Raw genomic sequence first — 16851 nt, 5'->3', positions numbered from 1 at the left:
TTTGGCAAGCATGTACTATGTCCGTGTGTCATAGCAGGAGGCCAAGCGATGTCCATTGGCACTATTATTATTGACACAGCCTGATCACTGTGCTTAATTTACTTATTAATTAATCCAGAGACATTTAATTACTGAGTAATAAATTTAATTTAATTAGTGTTTAATTAGTAATAATCGCCTTCTGCAGAACTGGTAACTGATGGAAGGTTGCACTTGGGCATAGTGAGGCCCTTGTTGAAAACTATAATGCTAGCTAACCTCCATGAAGCACAATGCTCCATCAAACTTTTCTGAGTGTTTCCTTGTTGGGGCTGGACAGGCGGCATAGCGCACTAATCGATTCAAAGTTGGAAGAATTAGTATCACACTGTCTTGTCTGTGTTCCAATCCTAGAACCACCCCTTACCAGCTAAGTGACTTTGAACACGTTCATTGAGCTCTATGAACAACAGTTCCTACTCTCCAAAATGAGGATAATGACTGGGCGCCTGTTAGAACTGTTAGAAGAATTAAATAAAATAATAAATGCAAAGTGCTGAATACTGTGCCTGGGATAGAGTTAGTGTTCAATACATGTTATGTTATTATATAACGTGTTCCTTGTAAAAGACTTTAAAATCTTTATAAATCACAACACTCCAGAAGCCTCGATTTGTGGGTGTCCATGGCTTTGGGAACAATCTATATTATGCCTTGGTGCCCTGAACCAATACTTCTCAGACTTTTAATGCAAATTAAGAGTCTGATCCAGTAGCCCTAGGGCAAAGCTTGAAATGCTTAGAAGCTCTCAGGTGAATGTCAATGCCAGGGGTCCATGGGCCCTCCTTTGAGTAGCAAGACCCTAAATGACTCTTGGAAGGAAATGCCCTGCCAAACTTCATACCTCATACTCTGAGGTATAGTGCTATCCTCTTATATTGAATCATCACAGGAAACGGCCACCAGTTTTATTTTGTTTGGGGGATATTAAACCACTATGACCATGACTGTTTATCACTTTATGTTTCTGCAAATATGCCCATATCCAATACATGCCCAAGAAGGATGAAACGCTGGAAAATTCTTTAGAGTCAGGCTGATCAGAGTTTAAGCGCTGACTCTTCCATTTTTCAGCTGGTTATCAAGGTCAAGTTATGTAATCTCTTTGAACTTCAATCACTTCATCTTAAAATGGTTATAATAATGCTAACCCCAGGGCTCTTGGTGTGAAATTAGATCTATATCTATCTATGTTGAGAGAGGTAGGGAGAACAGAGACAGAAAAAGAGAGCTCTGTTTAATATTTCTTGGCATATGGTAGGTGCTTATAACAAATAGCTTGAGTAACTTCCATTACTAGTGTTTGTGAACCTATTGAGGCGAATTTCTACTTTCATCAAGTAATTTTTAGGGATCACAGGGTCATAGACCCATAGTCACACCATTTTAGAGCTGGAAGCAAGCTCTCGGATTTCTTGAAGACCTATCCTGCCCTGAAGATGAATGCATTATTCCTCTCTCTCTTGAGTATTTGGCAATAGAAAGACCTGGGTCCCAAGAAGCTCACAGTCACTCATTTGCCTGCATGCAGGTCTTCAAATTAGATTAGCCACCTTCATTCCTTGCGGTCAAGATTCCAATTTGCTTCAAGCTCAGTAAGTACAGATTTGTGCTTAAAATTCATTTCCACACACACTCCAAATGAGGATAAGTCCCTAAAGTCTCTGAAAAGTGAGGTTGTCTTTGCTTTTATTTCCCAGTGGACCATCGAGAGCCTTTGGTGAGCAATTCAGGTCTGTATAACGGGGCAGGTAAACCACCTCGTTGTAGGGGGAGGATGCCATTCTGAGGTGTGTAGGTCATCTTTCCGTTAAAACTGGATTTCTCTCCGGGGTAATTTTTTTCCCTTAGGGAAGACCTATGTGTTTAGCCACATTTTGCTGAGAAGACAGAGTGCCAAATTGTGTGACAGAAAAAAATTGATTCCTTGAGTGCTTTGGGCTAATTGCTAGGTTTGGTGTAGGGAGATTTTCCTCCGTTCTAGATATAAGATGACTGGGGGTGGGAGGGGGTGCAGCTTTCCCCTGGACACTCAGGTACATCCCAAGAACCTTGGACTCAGATTCCCAATGCCTCAGATAGGACAACCAAAGTTACTACCAAATTCAACTACTTGACCTCCTGGATGCGGATTCTCCAACGAAGTCCACCACTGATTTTATAGATGAACGTCCAACCGGCAAAGCCTGGTTTGAGATCCACGGCACCACAGGGAGGGCAGAGCTGGGTCTAGGAACTGGACTCCTGATTCCCAGCAAGGCACTCCGTGATAAAATTCTGCCCTTCCCACAGATAGAACCTTGCACACTTTCTTGTTTGCTGCAAGGATGAGCAGTTTGTAAATCCATGTGTAGCCGCTGTTTCCCATGGCACACCAGCTGGAAGCATCAAAGGGTCACGACAAACAAGCCACAGTTTCTGACTTCATCCTAAATAACGGAATGTATGGGCCCTCGCTCCTTCCTAATCTTCCCTTTATGGTCCATGGATCTCTTGGATTGTCTTTTGTGGACCCACAGATGGCTTTGACCCTCCTGAGGAAGCATTTCTGATGCTTCTGTCATTTTGCCTTGTGACTCTCTGATCCTTTGTGTCTGGGAGCAGCTGCATCTCAGATCCCATCTATGAAAGAGTTCCCCCTCTACCCTCCCTCCAGCCTTACAAAGTGTGGCCACCACCTTGAGAGGAGGAGGAAAGTCTCCTCTCTCATTGGTATTCAACTCTGACTTGGAGCAAAACAGTTGCCTCGGTGTCAGCATCTTACAGCCCTTCGTTATCAGAACATTTTTACTTAATGAACTTCTTGCACTGAATACAATCCTCCTCTCTAGTTCGTCGTACATCCTAGCGAAGCTGCACCAGAAACGAATCCCCTGTGAAATAAGAATTATTCTACCCATCTTTTTAGAATAAAACAATGAGGCTTAGAGATGGTAAGGGTCCCCCATCTACTACAGGGAGGAGTCAGTATTTGATTCCACATGCACTTGCCTTCTTTGTCCATGGCCTATGCCTTAATCCACGTGGTTTTTCTAACTTACTCTGGCAGGCCAGTTGGAGTGGAGAGGATATTTGTTGACACGTGAGTCTTCGATTTCTATAAAATCACAGCCCATGCTCTTTAAGGGAAAGACAGGCAGGGAAGCATATTTTCGATTTGCACAACCCCCTCCATAGCCTTTTAGATCTTTGAACTAAGTCTTTGTGAATGCTGCTATTACCCACTCAGTCTTGGAAAGTCTATGAGGACCTAAACCTCTGGGGAACTTCTCACTTTTCTCTAGAAATAAGAGACTGAGAAAAGTTCTCTCCTCCTGCCAAAGCATCCCATGGAAAGAATAACCTAGAATCCTCTTTGCCACAAACGAAGAAGAGTTTAGCACATATCCACCAAAGCCGTTCATCGCCCTACGAAGAATGACGGTGGCAGTCATGATGGTGATGGTGATGACAGTGATGAGGACGGGGAGGAAGAGAATGATGATGATAGGCGGGACTTCCCATGAACTAGGCATTATGTCAAGCACTTGCCACAGAAATTTCTAAAGTTGTTGATGTCTTTCTGAAAAAAAATATGATGGCCCTCATTTTACACGCAAAGAAACTGAGTCTCAGGGGCGCCTGGGTGGCGCAGTCGGTTAAGCGTCCGACTTCAGCCAGGTCACGATCTCTCGGTCCGGGAGTTCGAGCCCCGCGTCGGGCTCTGGGCTGATGGCTCAGAGCCTGGAGCCTGTTTCCGATTCTGTGTCTCCCTCTCTCTCTGCCCCTCGCCCGTTCATGCTCTGTCTCTCTCTGTCCCAAAAATAAAATAAAAGCGTTGAAAAAAAAAAATTAAAAAAAAAAAAAAAAGAAACTGAGTCTCAGAGGAGGTCACATTACAAAGCAAGTAAGAGGCAGGGCTGGGACTATTTCAGAGGAGGGGGTCATTCTCTTCTTCCTTCCACACTCCTCCCATACCCATTTGGCACACTAATGGTCCATTACTCTGGACTTGTAAGTGCCTGCGGCAATGGAAGCTCATGTCACCTCTCACGCGTGGGTTCCAACAATTGCGGAAATGTGGGCTGCTTCAGAAGATTCGGTCGTTAATGACTCAACTGGGCCCAAGGATTCTGAATCATGCCCCTCGCCCAGGCAACTCTTTTGTGCCCCTTTCTCCAGGGCACGTGAGGATTTTGACTACTTCTAGCATAATTATTCAATAACCTTAACACAAGAAGAAAATGTCAGTCAGACTTGTTCTCTTCACATTACACGCCTGTCCAAGTTACCTCAGCCTAGCTGCCTATCCACCCTCCATTCTCCGGGGCATTAGGGGGACAGCCATGGAGGGGAACAGGCTAGCTGGCTGATTGACATGGAGCTTGTGTGCAGAAAGCGGCAGAGGCTTTTCAGCAGAATTACTGAAGTCCGCTTGCTTCACTGATGAAGAATCTGAATGAAAATTGCCTTTAAAGAATTCTAAAAAGGGAGGGATAACAATAGATCAAAGCCAGCCCCCAAAAGAGAGAGCACTTTATTTATAGTTTCCACATTAATTCAAAACAATCTGATGAGCAGAGATTTGCCCATGCACACACTTTCCACAAAAACAAATGCCTCTCAGGTTGCTTTTATTCTAATATAATATCAGTGCCCAAGGCGAAAAACATTCTGTACTTCACTCAGCAGAGCCTGTCCAAATTTACAATTAAATAGAACTGACACAGCTGATCATACTGAAGCTTGTTTCCTTTTCAGCTGGGGCCTCTCTTTTGGAAGCTTGGATATTATGCTGGCTATGTCCCAAACTGATGGAGCTTTACTGTACCATTTTCCTCACAGGCACTGGGATGCTGTGTGTACTTAAAACAGTGGGTCTCCATTCCACATGGGATGCTGGGAAATGTGGGAGGGATTGCTGCTGGCATCTAGCGGGTAGGAGTCAGAAATGCTGCTAACCATCCTACCATGCCTAGGACAGCTCCCCCACAAAAGAATGATCTGGCCCCAAATGTCAATAATGCTGAGGCTGAGAAACCCTGAGTTAGGAGATGGCTGGTTGGGAGACTCTCCAGGGTTGGGGGATTGGAGAGGCTCTCCTCCCTGAAGCTGTATGCTTTCATGAGAGAGAATGAAATTGTGAGCTTCTGCTCAAAATTCCATGTGGGAAGGCGGTATGGTAAGCCCAGGAGGGAAACCAGAATGGTACAGAACCCAGAGAACAGTAAGCAGATATTGGACTGAAGATTATGGAACCAGATCTGTAGAACCATGGAAATGCACGAAGGAAAAGGAGGTTGAGTAGGTTTGGAGCAGCATTTGGCAGTAGGTCCTATTGTCTATGTCTCAATTTTATTGTCTACTGCAGTGTGGAATGACTTTATTGTCTACTGCAGGTCTAATAATGAGGCAGATGTCTTTGTAATATTTTCATTATTTTTTTCCCTAATGTATCAGGATGTCTTGAACAGGGGTCTTAAACAGGTGACCCATAGATGAGGTGAGCACACAGATTAGTCTCTCATTCTGCCAACATGATATTTAAGAAAGAAAGGAAGGAAGGGAAGAAAGTAGAAAAGTAGGGAAGGAAGGAAGGAAAGAAGAAAAGAAGGAAAGAAGGAAGGAAGGTAGGAAGAAAGGAGGGAAGGGACAGAGGGAAGGAAGGGAAGGAGGGAAGGAGGGGAGAGTGGGAAGGAGAAAAGGAGTTTGTTTAAATGCCTATAGGCAAGGCACATGTTTTTTAGTTCCACAAACCCACCCCTGTCTATTGTTATGCCTGGTTTCAGTCACACATTTATGTTCCTTGCCTGACCCGAAAAGCCCCCCATTTGATTTCTTCACTCCTTGGGTCTTAGATTTCATCATTACCTGTCAGATGTGTAGCAGTAGAAAAGTTCCTAAAACCACGCTATGACTTGGTCAGTCCCAAATCCACAGGCTGGCCTGGATTCCTTCAACTATACAAAGAGAAAGATTGGCATTCAGGTGGCTTTTCATGAGAGGTATGGGAAGCCATCCCACTGTTTTATGGCCACCCTTGAAACAAAAGATCATAAAAGGAATATTAGAGGTGGAAATAACAAGCGTCGTGTAGCCCGGTGGGAGCTTCCTATCAGAATGACCTTGGTAGCTTGTGGAAAACACCCGTACCCTGCCCGCCCCCCCCCGCCACTTCAGACATTCCAGTTTAATTGGTGAGCAGAGGGCCTGGGCATCTGTATTTTTTAAAAGCTCCCAGATGATCCTAGATGCAGCAAGGTTAAGACACCACTGATCTAGTCTGTCTTCCTCATTCTCAGAAGAGGAAAATGAAGGTCAGAGAGGCATAAAGTTTGCCTAAAATATATTTGCTAAATATGCGTGTTTCTACTGTTTTGCATTCTCGCTCCCATCAGGTCTAAATATGCAGTGGTAAAGATAAGAAGGAAACCCAAGAACTGTGCGCTAGGAGTGTTTTAAGCTCTTGTTGGCAGAAGGACCAGCTGGCAGTTCCTGATGGAAACGGGCTCTCTTGAGTTTCACAGCTGGGTGGATAGCCTATGGGCCCTCCGGTTCCCAGAAACATCCTATGGCCTTGAAGGGTGGCTTGCAATGCTACCTTCACTTGAGGAATACCTTCATCTACTTGCTTTATTTAAATCCAGTATTTTCCACGCGTTGAATTTCAGGCATACCTGTATTGTCCAAGGCGTGGATGGAGATGTACTTTGAAAGGATGTGGATATGTCTATCCTCATGGAAAAACATACACTTCAATCTGTCATCAGAGTGACGTTAATAGGGAAGGAAACACAGCCAAATTCCCTTTCAGGGATGCGTGATGGGAGAGACAGCGAGCAACGTTCATGCTGGGAATGGACACAGCATCCCAGAGCCAGTGCTGGTGGCCGCTGGACTCACCTGTGAGAGGCAGTCGAGGAACCAGGTCTCCTGGGCCCAAATCGCAGCTTCCCCAACTACACGTTCGGCAAACTTGCGCGAACGTTCACTCCCACCAACAGAGGAAAGACCATAAAAACACGCAACCCCACAGAGTCCCTCCTCCTCCAAATATTTCACAAAACTCCAAAGAGGGTGAAAGAGGGTGGGTGACCAATAGGAGAAGGGTTCTATTGCTGAGCCCTCCAAAGCGAGTAGGCCCTTTAATGTGTCTTCTCTCGTTCTTTCCCACAATGAGCCGTGTGTGAGGTTTGACATTCAAGACCACATTTTAGGACAACAGAAATGAAGGCTCAGAGATTAAGAACCCTCTGCCAAAACTGCATGGCTAAAAAAGCAAAGCTGGAATTCAAAGCCACTGGTCTTCGAACTACAGATGAACGTGCTTACCTGTAGGCCCTGTGTGGTTTTAGGGAGCACTTGGCTCACGTTTAGAAAGTGGGTTTTGGTACTACTGGATGGTCTGGACTTGGTAAAATCCAATGGGGAAATAGGTTTATTCTTCTCCCATATTGTCCTCAGATATACACTCTGGACCTTCATTCCCATCCTTGACAACATTTCAAGAAGATCACATGGCTTTTCTAACCTCTTCCTAGTTATTTACGGTTATTTTTGATATTAGAAATAGCAAAACTTAATTTCTAGTTCAGTTTTTCCTCCCAAACTCCCCCTTGCCCGCTCCCCCCCCCCCCCACTCCGGCCTCCTGCCAACTCTCCTTCCCGCCCAGCTCAGGTCAGACTCTGCAAAGTGGGAGGGGGTGTACACTTTTCATCTGGCTCCCTCTTCTGCGTCTGGTTGTTTTTTTTTTTTTTTTTTTTCATTTGCTCTTTCTCCCCTCCTCCCACATGCCCCCCGTGGCCTCTGCTCTCCCCAGGATCTGCTCAAGGAGAAAACCGAGCAATTAAAATCTAAAAATGGTTTTCCATGATCGATGTTATCGCGTCTGACATCTGTGCCCCTATATCTGGCCGACACCCAAATGCTGGCATTGCTTCTCTTGGGGGCTATGTGAGTTCTTTGGCAACACCGTCAGATTTGGGGAATCACGAGGAAGATGCAGAGACTCAGCACAGAGTAGCCCTCACAGCTATAATTCATTACAGGGCAAGGGTGAAGAGCAAGACCAGCAAAGGGAAAAGACACGTGGGGCCTCAGTCGGGGAAACCGGATGCAAGCTTCCAAAGGTCCTCCCTGGTGGGGTCACCCGGGACACGCTTAACTCTCCAGCGGTGAGTTGTGACAACAAGCTCATTAGAGACCATTCACCAGAGTCTTCCCTGGAGGCCAGTACGTACGTCCCTCTTCCCGGCACAGCCCCCAATTCCAGACTCCTGGAAGGGAAGCACGTGTTTGGCATAAACCATGCCGTTTGTGCGATCAGTTTATGCCTAGACAGCCAGAACGGCGGTCAGTCCTGGGGATGCTGGAAAGGGTCTGATTTCCCAGTCACCAGCCGACACCAGTTAAGGGCTACCCTTGTAAGCAAGGCTTTCATCAGAGAGCGGTCAGGCCTGCCGTGGTGACTCATCGCCCCTTCCAAGGCGCTCTCATCCTGTACCTCTAAGCAGCCCTCTCCAACCGCCTCTCAGCAGCTGCCAGCAGCACAATGCAGCCTCTTCCTGCGGGGAAGCAGCAACCCAGGCAGGCCGTCTCTTAACCATCTGATGCCTTTGCTATGAACTCAGAAGCTCCTCGTGTCTCCTGCTGTGGCATTCTGGCTCTGCTGGTGGGTCCCACTAGCCCTCCCCCCGAGTAACAGTCAGTCACCTCATTCTGTCCCACCCAACTCGAGAAGACTCTCATGTGCATCCAAGAATTTCCCCACTACTCTGGTGTCCCGTTGATCCTGGGGGCCACTGAGTTCCCTCTCTTGGCTTGAGAGGGGAGAGCATTCCTCCCTTATATTGCCAACAATGTTCCGTGAAGAAATGTCTCCCAGAGAAATCTCCAGGCAGCTCTTATCTGGGGAGTGGAGGTGGTGGGGGGTGGGCTGAAGGGTTCAGAACGGGGTCCGGTCACTTCTCAGCTTCTTTGTCGGCGTGTCCAGCACCGGTCTCAGAACTCGCAGTACTTGCTCTTTATTGTTCAGAGCTTTGGGCTTCTGCCAACACTCTGAGAAATGGAAGTTCCGATCATCATCATGTCCCTTGATTCCTATTTCTGTATCTTTCATTCTATTCCTACTTCCATGGTTCTTGTCCAGACGTGATCACCTCCCAGCTTTACCTGGACACGCACAGCCCTTCTATTTCTCCCACTTGCAGTCTGTCTTCCATGCAGTTTTCAGAGTTGTCTTTCTAATATGATGTGATCTTGTCATTCACCTGCTGAGGCTCTGCGGGCTGTCCCGAGGCCATGGCACGTCCACACTGTTCCACTCGGCACATGAAAGCCCTTCATAGCCCTGTCTCACCTGCCTTTCCAGTTCCAGGTCCAGCTGTTCCAAAACTCTTGCTTCCTGCGTGTTGAGCTCTTTCTTTTTCTGGACCGCTGTTCACGCCCTTGTCTACGTGGGAAACTTTGCTTATCTACATGGGGAACTTCCACTCACTCCTCAGTGGCCCCAGATAGAATGATCCGCTTCCTTTGCTGTGTCTTCGTAGCAATTTGTGCACATCAGCCCCAACCATTTACTAGCTGTGTCACCTTGGGCAAAAACACTTAGCCTCTCTGTGCCTCAGCTTTCTCATTCGTAAAATGGGGAAGATCATCTTACCTACCCCCCTGGGGACTTTGGAGGACTACGTTTAAATAAATTGATATTGTAAAGCCCTGAGAACTGTGCCTGGCATTAATCACACGCTACAACATTTGTTTCATAAATGCCTCAACTTTGCATGTTTCACCAGATCCATGTTTCCCTCCAAGCTTTGTGAGGGCCAGAGTCTTCCCCATCTGTTTTTGCCTGGCCAGGGTAAGCCTATCTAGAAGGTGCTCAGTATACAGCTGGGATGAAATATTATGGAGTAAATGATATGATGTCTGAGATCTTCCTCAAAAATCGTACAGGAGGAGGGAAAGTGAGTGTAGGTAGAGGTAGAACAAGATTGAATAATTGTTGAAAACGGTTGATAGACTCACTGGGTTATTCCTTTTTTTTTTTTTAATGTGTATTTATTTATTTTGAAAGACACAGAGAGAGAAAGAGAGAGACATAGAGAGCAGGGGAGGGGAAGAGAGAGAGGGAGAGAGAATCCCAAGCAGTCTCCACACTGTCAGCACAGAGTCTGACACGGGGGCTCCATCCCGTGAACCGTGAGACCATGACCTGAGCCAAAATCAAGAGTCGGTAGCTCAACCGACTGAGCCAATTAGGCACCCCTCATTGGGTTATTCTATTTGTACACACGTTAGAAATGTTCCAGATTACAAAATTAATTAGCAAAAAGCAGGAAAACAGTCTGTTGAAGGAATTAGGGAATGAAAGATAATACTCTCTGTTGTTTTGATTCCTCTATTTCTGTCCTTCCTTTTTAAAATCTAGCTTCAAGCTCTGATTTTAGAAGGGAGGAGGAAAGTGGAGGGAAAGAGTAGTCAGGAACCGTCTCTTCTCCGTGTAGGGAATGTTCTTTCCTCCCCTCTGTCTTGGAGCCACTTGCACTGCCACACACGTTTGGGAATTTTCTTTTTTTATGCAACAGGTTGCTATCTTACTTGAAATGAGGTAGCTGTCGTTCTTGAGTCATTTATGAAACTTTTCTTGGGAATTTGTGAGTTTTTCCTTTTTTCGTATTTGCTCAGTTACTAGCTGTCTTGGAGCAACCCTAATCTGACAATTGATAAAGTGATTTCAAAAGCCACATATTTCCTGATTTGCATTTTTTTTCTTTTTTTTTTCTTTTTTTGCTGTCTGCTAAAGATGTGGCCTCTGGAAGGGGCAGTTCTGTCAGACGGCAGTCTGTCCCCGATGTTGGCAGAAGGCTGACAGGTCTGGCTGCAGGAGACCCTGAGTACTTACTGCTGTCCATCAAGCAAGGGAAAGGACCACCTCACATGTCCAAACGGGGCTGGATGTTGTCAAATTCCTCGCGGCTGTGTAAGTAAGACACTTTCTTTACGCGCTTGGAAAATAATAATGAACTACCGTGCACGCGTAAGGGGGGTGTTTAGCAGGGAGGGAAGTGAATTCATCGAGCCCCCAAGTGAACTGTTCTAAATGCTCTGCATACTTTCCCTTATTTCTTCTTCACATCTGTCAGGAAGGATTCGTTCATCCCTAAATTGCAGATGAGGACTGAAACTCAGAGAAGTTCAGGAACTTTCCTTTTTTCTAAGTCATGAATCTGAGATTGGAACCCAGGTCTGATTTCCACACTTGAGTCCTTTCTATGGTGATTCTCACTGCTTTCTGCAGATTTCTAATACCCAAAGGGAGCACAGGGGCTCTCTCCAGCACCATGGGACGAGGCAGGGAGGTAGAACAGATGGGGCTGTGTATCCCCCAACTTGATTCAACCACACCGGCTTTATTTTAATTACTTCTTCTTTTTACGTAGCAACGATTGCTAATATTTAGCGTGTACCTATAAGTGCCAGCCACTGTAATTAGCTATTTCTATACACTGTGTCATTCAGTGCTCGTGACGGCCCTAAGAAAGGGATGCTATCACAATTCGCCATTTATCCCCAAGAAGACTGAGGCACAGAGAGTATGAGAAACTTGCCAAAGGTCATACAGCTAGCTAGCTTGGCCAGGAATTGACACTGTGTGGTCTGAATCGAGAACCCAGAATACCTGATCCCACCAGATTTGACTTAAAGAAAGAGATGTGTGCAGTATCCCATGCCGCCTCGTGCAGCAGACTTTTCCTTCCCTCTTCCTTTTTCCCTCCCTTCTCCCCTCCCTTCCTTTCTTCCATCCAGTCTATACCAAGTAGGCTCTGGGGGTAAGAAATTGAGACTGAGTAAAACAAAGTTCTTACCTAAGGAGAATCTCAGGGTTTGGAAGAAGGAATCGTATATACAAAGCAGAATGTGAAAGTGGAGCCATATTACCCAGGCCCCGAAGAGAGAGGATGCTTCACAATCTGGCAAACAAGGTGTTGGGAGACTTTCTGAGACCACTCCCGAGGGGCAGGTCCGAGACTTGCCCACTAAACTTCTGATTCACGGTCACTTCTCTTTCCTGTCTCCCCAGAGGTGCATTTGAGTGGCAGCTCCCTGAGTTCTCAGGGTGACCCTGGCAGAGGGAACTGGAGGTGTGATAGGCCACTCTCATTCACCCATCCTCCTTCTCATTCCCTATTTTGTGTTTGTTTGTTTGGTTGGTTGGTTTTTGTCTTTTTTTTTTTTATATATTCCAATAAGCTAACATACAATGTAATATTGGTTTCAGAGGTAGAATTCAGTGATTCATCACTTATGTACAACACCCAGTGCTCATCACAACAGGAGTCCTCCTTAGTAGCCATCACCCATCTAGACCATTCCCCACCCACCTCCCTCCATCAATCCTCAGCGTGTTCTCTATCTTTAAGAGCCTCTCATCGTTTGTTTCTCTTTCTTCTCTTTCCTCCTCCGCCCCTTCCCATATGTTCATCTGTTTTGTTTCTTAAAGTCCACATAGAGTGAAATCATATGGTACTTGTTTTTCTCTGATTGACTTATTTTGCTTAGCATGATACACTCTAGCTCCATCCACGTCATTGCAAATGGCAAGATTTCGTTCTTTTTGATGGCTGAGTAATATTCCATGCTATATATATATATATATATATACACACACACACACACACGTGTGTATACGTATATGTATATATACACATACGTATATATGTATATGTATATATACACATATATGTGTATATATTTATATGTATATACACACACATATATGTGTATATATGTATATGTGTGTGTATATATATATATGCATACACATATATATTATATATATATGCATACACATATATATTATATATATACATATATATGGGCATTTGGATTCTTCCCATAGCTTGCTGTTGCTGATGATGCTGCTATAAACATTGGGGTGCATGTACTACTTCAAATTTGTATTTTGGTATCCTTTGAGTAAATACCTAATAGTGCAATTGCTGGGTCATAAGGTAGTTCTATTTTCAGCTTTTTTGAGGAACCTCGATGCTCTTCTCCAGAGTGGCTGCACCACTTTGCATTCCCATTTTGGATTTGTGCTTGGTTTGTGCAGAAATGGCTGCATTTCCTCCCCATCTTTTTAATGACACAGTCCCCAGGATGCTCGGTGAGCACTTCTGTCTCCCATTCATCTGCATAAATGCCACTGTTTGTCACCAAGTATTATTCAGGTTAGGGCAGTTTTGCAGCTAACCGAGGCTTGCGTCCTTGTTTAAATGACTTGTTTTGTTTTGAATCAGAGCTTCCAGAGATATCTTCTCTCTGTCTCTCTCATCTTCTCTGACTTTAATGCCCATGTGTACACCCGGGTATCTTTCCTACCAAGGGAAAAATGGTTAGCAGTAAGGAAGGTAGCGAGGACCACTGAGCTCTCTCCATCTGTAACATGCTTAGGAAGCAAGCCCACCGTATTGCACTGTGAGTGCAAATTTGCAGCTTACTGAGTACCAGAAGCAGCTGCCACCCAGTTCCCTGGGGGCAGATGGAGTCTCCTGGGAGGAGAGAGCCCTAGGGGATCCCAATTCCTGGGGTGGAGGTTGGAAAGCACCTCCTCTGTCCCACCACCCAGGGCTCTGCTTTGCAAGCTTGAGGCCTACTTTGTGGTGTTAGCCACCTGCTCTCCGGGCTGTCCATGCCATCTAGTCCTGTCAACTGAAGGTGTCAGGATTGGGCGCCGCAGTTGAGTCCCCTCTCTACAGCAAGAGGGGGTCTGGAAGACTTCTGCTTACCTGAGTCTAACGTCTGGGAGGAACTTACTATTTCCAGAGGAGTCTGCCTGGGGTTATGTGTTCTACCTCACTGCCAGACCGGCTCCTCCCTGACTTCTCTGCTCACACCGCACCCCCCCCCCCACCTTGCCCCTGGCCCTGCCCCTGCTGACCCCTCCTCCATCACAGCCCCCTGGGTGTCTCTGGAAACTCCCCCCACCTCCGCCGACCCCTCACAAGAGTGATAGCCACTCTCCGCTCCAGGATACCTCCTTTCTTAGAGAAGAAACACATTCCTTTCGTCTTCCCAAATCTTAGTCTACCTGAGGGAGGCATGGCTAAGTCAGCATGAACTCATGCACCCTCTCTCCTTTCATTACATGAAAACTGGGCCTATCGGGGTAGGGGAGATGTGTTTTGTCACGATCCTCCTGAAACCATGTGCTGGCCCTGCTGACTTTCAGCTGTGGCTCCCAGTTCTCAGGCGGGGCAGAGCCTTCTCTGAAATGGGAAGTCAATGAGGTAGGGGCAGGGCATGTTCTAGATGGTGTTAAGCTGTTGTCGGTTCCACGTGGACTCCTAGGGAGGCCCGTCTTACTGAACACAGCCTTGTCTTGTTTCCTTTCCAGCAGTCTCCTTTTCTCCAGCCTGGCGACAGGTGTCCCGACAGAGCCCAGTTACCAAAGGCAGTCACCGACTGCTTGCGCGCCTTCCAGAGGAGCTCGTGTTCCAGCATCAAAAACTGAAGCTTGTGCATTGAGGTAACGAGCTGCTCCCAGGCAGGGACTGACTCACTTATTTACCAGACTTTCTCCTTTTCCTCGACAATAGTGCCAGCCCTTAAGAGCTGCTCAGTAAATGTCTTTTGAATGGACTAAGGCACAAGCATCTGGTGCTTCCAATGCTATCAGCTTTAATAAACACCATTGAGTGGCATCTTGTGAAGATTAGCTAAAACAACCTGGCAGCGTCAGCGGGTAGTTATTTTGGTCCCCATTTTATTTAGGAGGAATCTGCAAGAAGTTAAGTAATTTGCTCAAGAGGCACAAAGCTTGTTAATGGCAGAGTCGGGATCTGAACTCTGGTCTGTCCATTTCCACACCGTGGGGAGTTTGGTGCACGTCACTGAGAAGCACTGTGGCACTGATACCGTGCAAAGAGCCGTGGAAACACAGAAGTCACTGCTTACGACAGTCTTCACAGAGGAAATACTGCAAGTTTTGTGAGCTGAATATTGAGATGCGTTCTGCAATGTGGAGAAGGGCCGGGGGGCATTCAAGTCAGCGCTGCATTTGCAAAAGGCAGAGCATGGGTAGGAAGAAGCGAGACTGTGCGGCTGCACACAGGGAACGGGTTCTAAGTCAGGCAGGTAAGAGGATGGGGGATGATGTGCTCAGGCAAGTTAGAGTCAGAGTATAGGTGAGGCACGATTCTACCCAACTTGGACAGCTTCCAGAGAATTCTATAATAAGCCAGCTGCATGGCCGGAATGTGCACTTGTCTTTGCAGAGTTTGGCAGTGGAGAAAAATCTTCTGGGGAATAGTTCTCCTGGAAGGGAGACCCCTCCCTTCCCCCCACCTTCTTTGCCACCAGTACAGCAAACGTGTGACCTCCAGCAGTGTACCTTCCAGAAGAAATACTAGTTAAATTCTCTTAAGGAACTTAGGCAACCAATTGGACCCTTAAGGTCTTTGGGTTTCCTGATTATAAAGGTTCTGTCTTTGATGCCCTCATTGCTAGTAGCAGCTGCATGGTTTGTGGAAGTTAATGTCCCTTTTCTCATCTCTGCAGATTGAGGACACCACAAAAGAATGCTGCGGGGCGTACGGCCACAAACTTGACATTTCTAGCTCCAGATCTGCACAGGCAATGGCTGTGCTGCAGGGACTGTCCCCTGTGCCTACTCCCTGGTCATCTGAGTGGATCTGTATTGCTGTTTGGAAATATCAGCCTCTGTTGCACATCTTCCAACCAGCTGGCCAGAGTGGGAGGTGGAGCCCCTTGCTATGAAACAGAGCTTTACTTTGCTGATAACGTGTGTCCGTAATGTATTGAAGGTAACTTAGAAATGCTGTGAGCCCAAACTTCATTTTATGGAGGAAAATAACTGAGGCTCAGAGACGTGGAGTGTCACGCTCGGGGTCACCCAGCAGCCCTGCCTTGTCCTATGTAGTAGCCACTCCCCTCCTGTGCCCACGAAGCCCTTGAAATGGGGCCAGTCTGACCGGAGTGTGCTTTCAGTGTAAATACACACAGGATTTCATTGACTCCGTAGGAACATAAGTATTGTTGAAATGATGACATTTTGGAAACTTTTGGCTAAATTAAATGTATTATCAAAAATAAGATCACCTGTGTCTTCTTTTGCCTTGTTCACGTGGCTGTTAGAAACTATAACATAACAGACGTGGCTTGCATTATGTTTCTACCTGACGGCATTCTTCTAAAGCTTGGATTAGAACACAGGTTTCTTGCCATTCATGCTAACCCAGAGCAGCGTGGGGAGTACTGGCTGGATCCGCGAGAAGCCAGAGGCATGGACACTGGTTAGGAGGCCCCTGCAGCAGGCATGCCCACCCCACTGTGGGGGCTGCGATGCTCCCTGCTAGTCAGGAGAACAAACTCCTATTACTGTGCCTGCTGGCCCTCTCATGCCTCCCCTCCCCCGCTCCCTTTCTAATCTTCCCTGTCTGCAAGCTTGCTTCGTCTTTCTGTCCCACCCCAGGTGTCTGAGATGTGAGGCAGCCCAGTCTCCTTCATTGATCTGTTTCTGCCTCCTTCCGACCTGGTTCGATCTGTGGCCGTTCCTCCAGCCGTCTCTGCAGCCTTGCAACTGCCTTAAACAACCATTCACTCTTCTTCCCCACAGAGCTCTCACTTAGGAATGATCTCAAAACAGCTCTGTACTTAAAAAAAAAAAAGTGTAGCAAGTCCATTTACTAAAGGAACAAGAGCCTGCTTTTTGCTCCTTTCCTTGGCGTATCTTAACCGCAGCTGCCCAAGTCTGGGCTCTGCAAAAACTGTTAGGGGAGCTTGTGGAACCAGAGATCAGGCTGGTCACG

At 46.4% G+C, this 16851-nt stretch overlaps 1 protein-coding gene across 11 annotated transcripts in view; it reads left to right on the top strand.

Annotated features, from left to right (window-relative positions):
• The window catches only part of LRATD2 (LRAT domain containing 2), a 135566-nt gene extending 119469 nt beyond the window's left edge, over nt 1-16097 (top strand). For 5 of the 11 annotated variants that reach the window (XM_047842455.1, XM_047842453.1, XM_047842448.1 and 2 more), the window contains 2 exons: nt 10824-11000; nt 14418-16097. The gene's annotated coding sequence lies outside the window, so the exon portion shown is untranslated. Of the gene's footprint in view, nt 1-8067; nt 8194-10823; nt 11001-14417 lie in introns of all 11 variants that reach the window. The other 6 variants (XM_047842450.1, XM_047842457.1, XM_047842449.1 and 3 more) reach the window with 6 other exon arrangements.
• The last annotated feature ends 754 nt before the right edge of the window (nt 16098-16851 follow it).

The sequence above is a fragment of the Prionailurus viverrinus genome, chromosome F2 (assembly GCF_022837055.1).
Source record: "Prionailurus viverrinus isolate Anna chromosome F2, UM_Priviv_1.0, whole genome shotgun sequence".
NCBI lineage: Eukaryota > Metazoa > Chordata > Mammalia > Carnivora > Felidae > Prionailurus > Prionailurus viverrinus.
The sequence above is the reverse complement of the archived record's forward strand: the minus strand, read 5'-3'. Positions and strand labels throughout refer to the sequence as shown.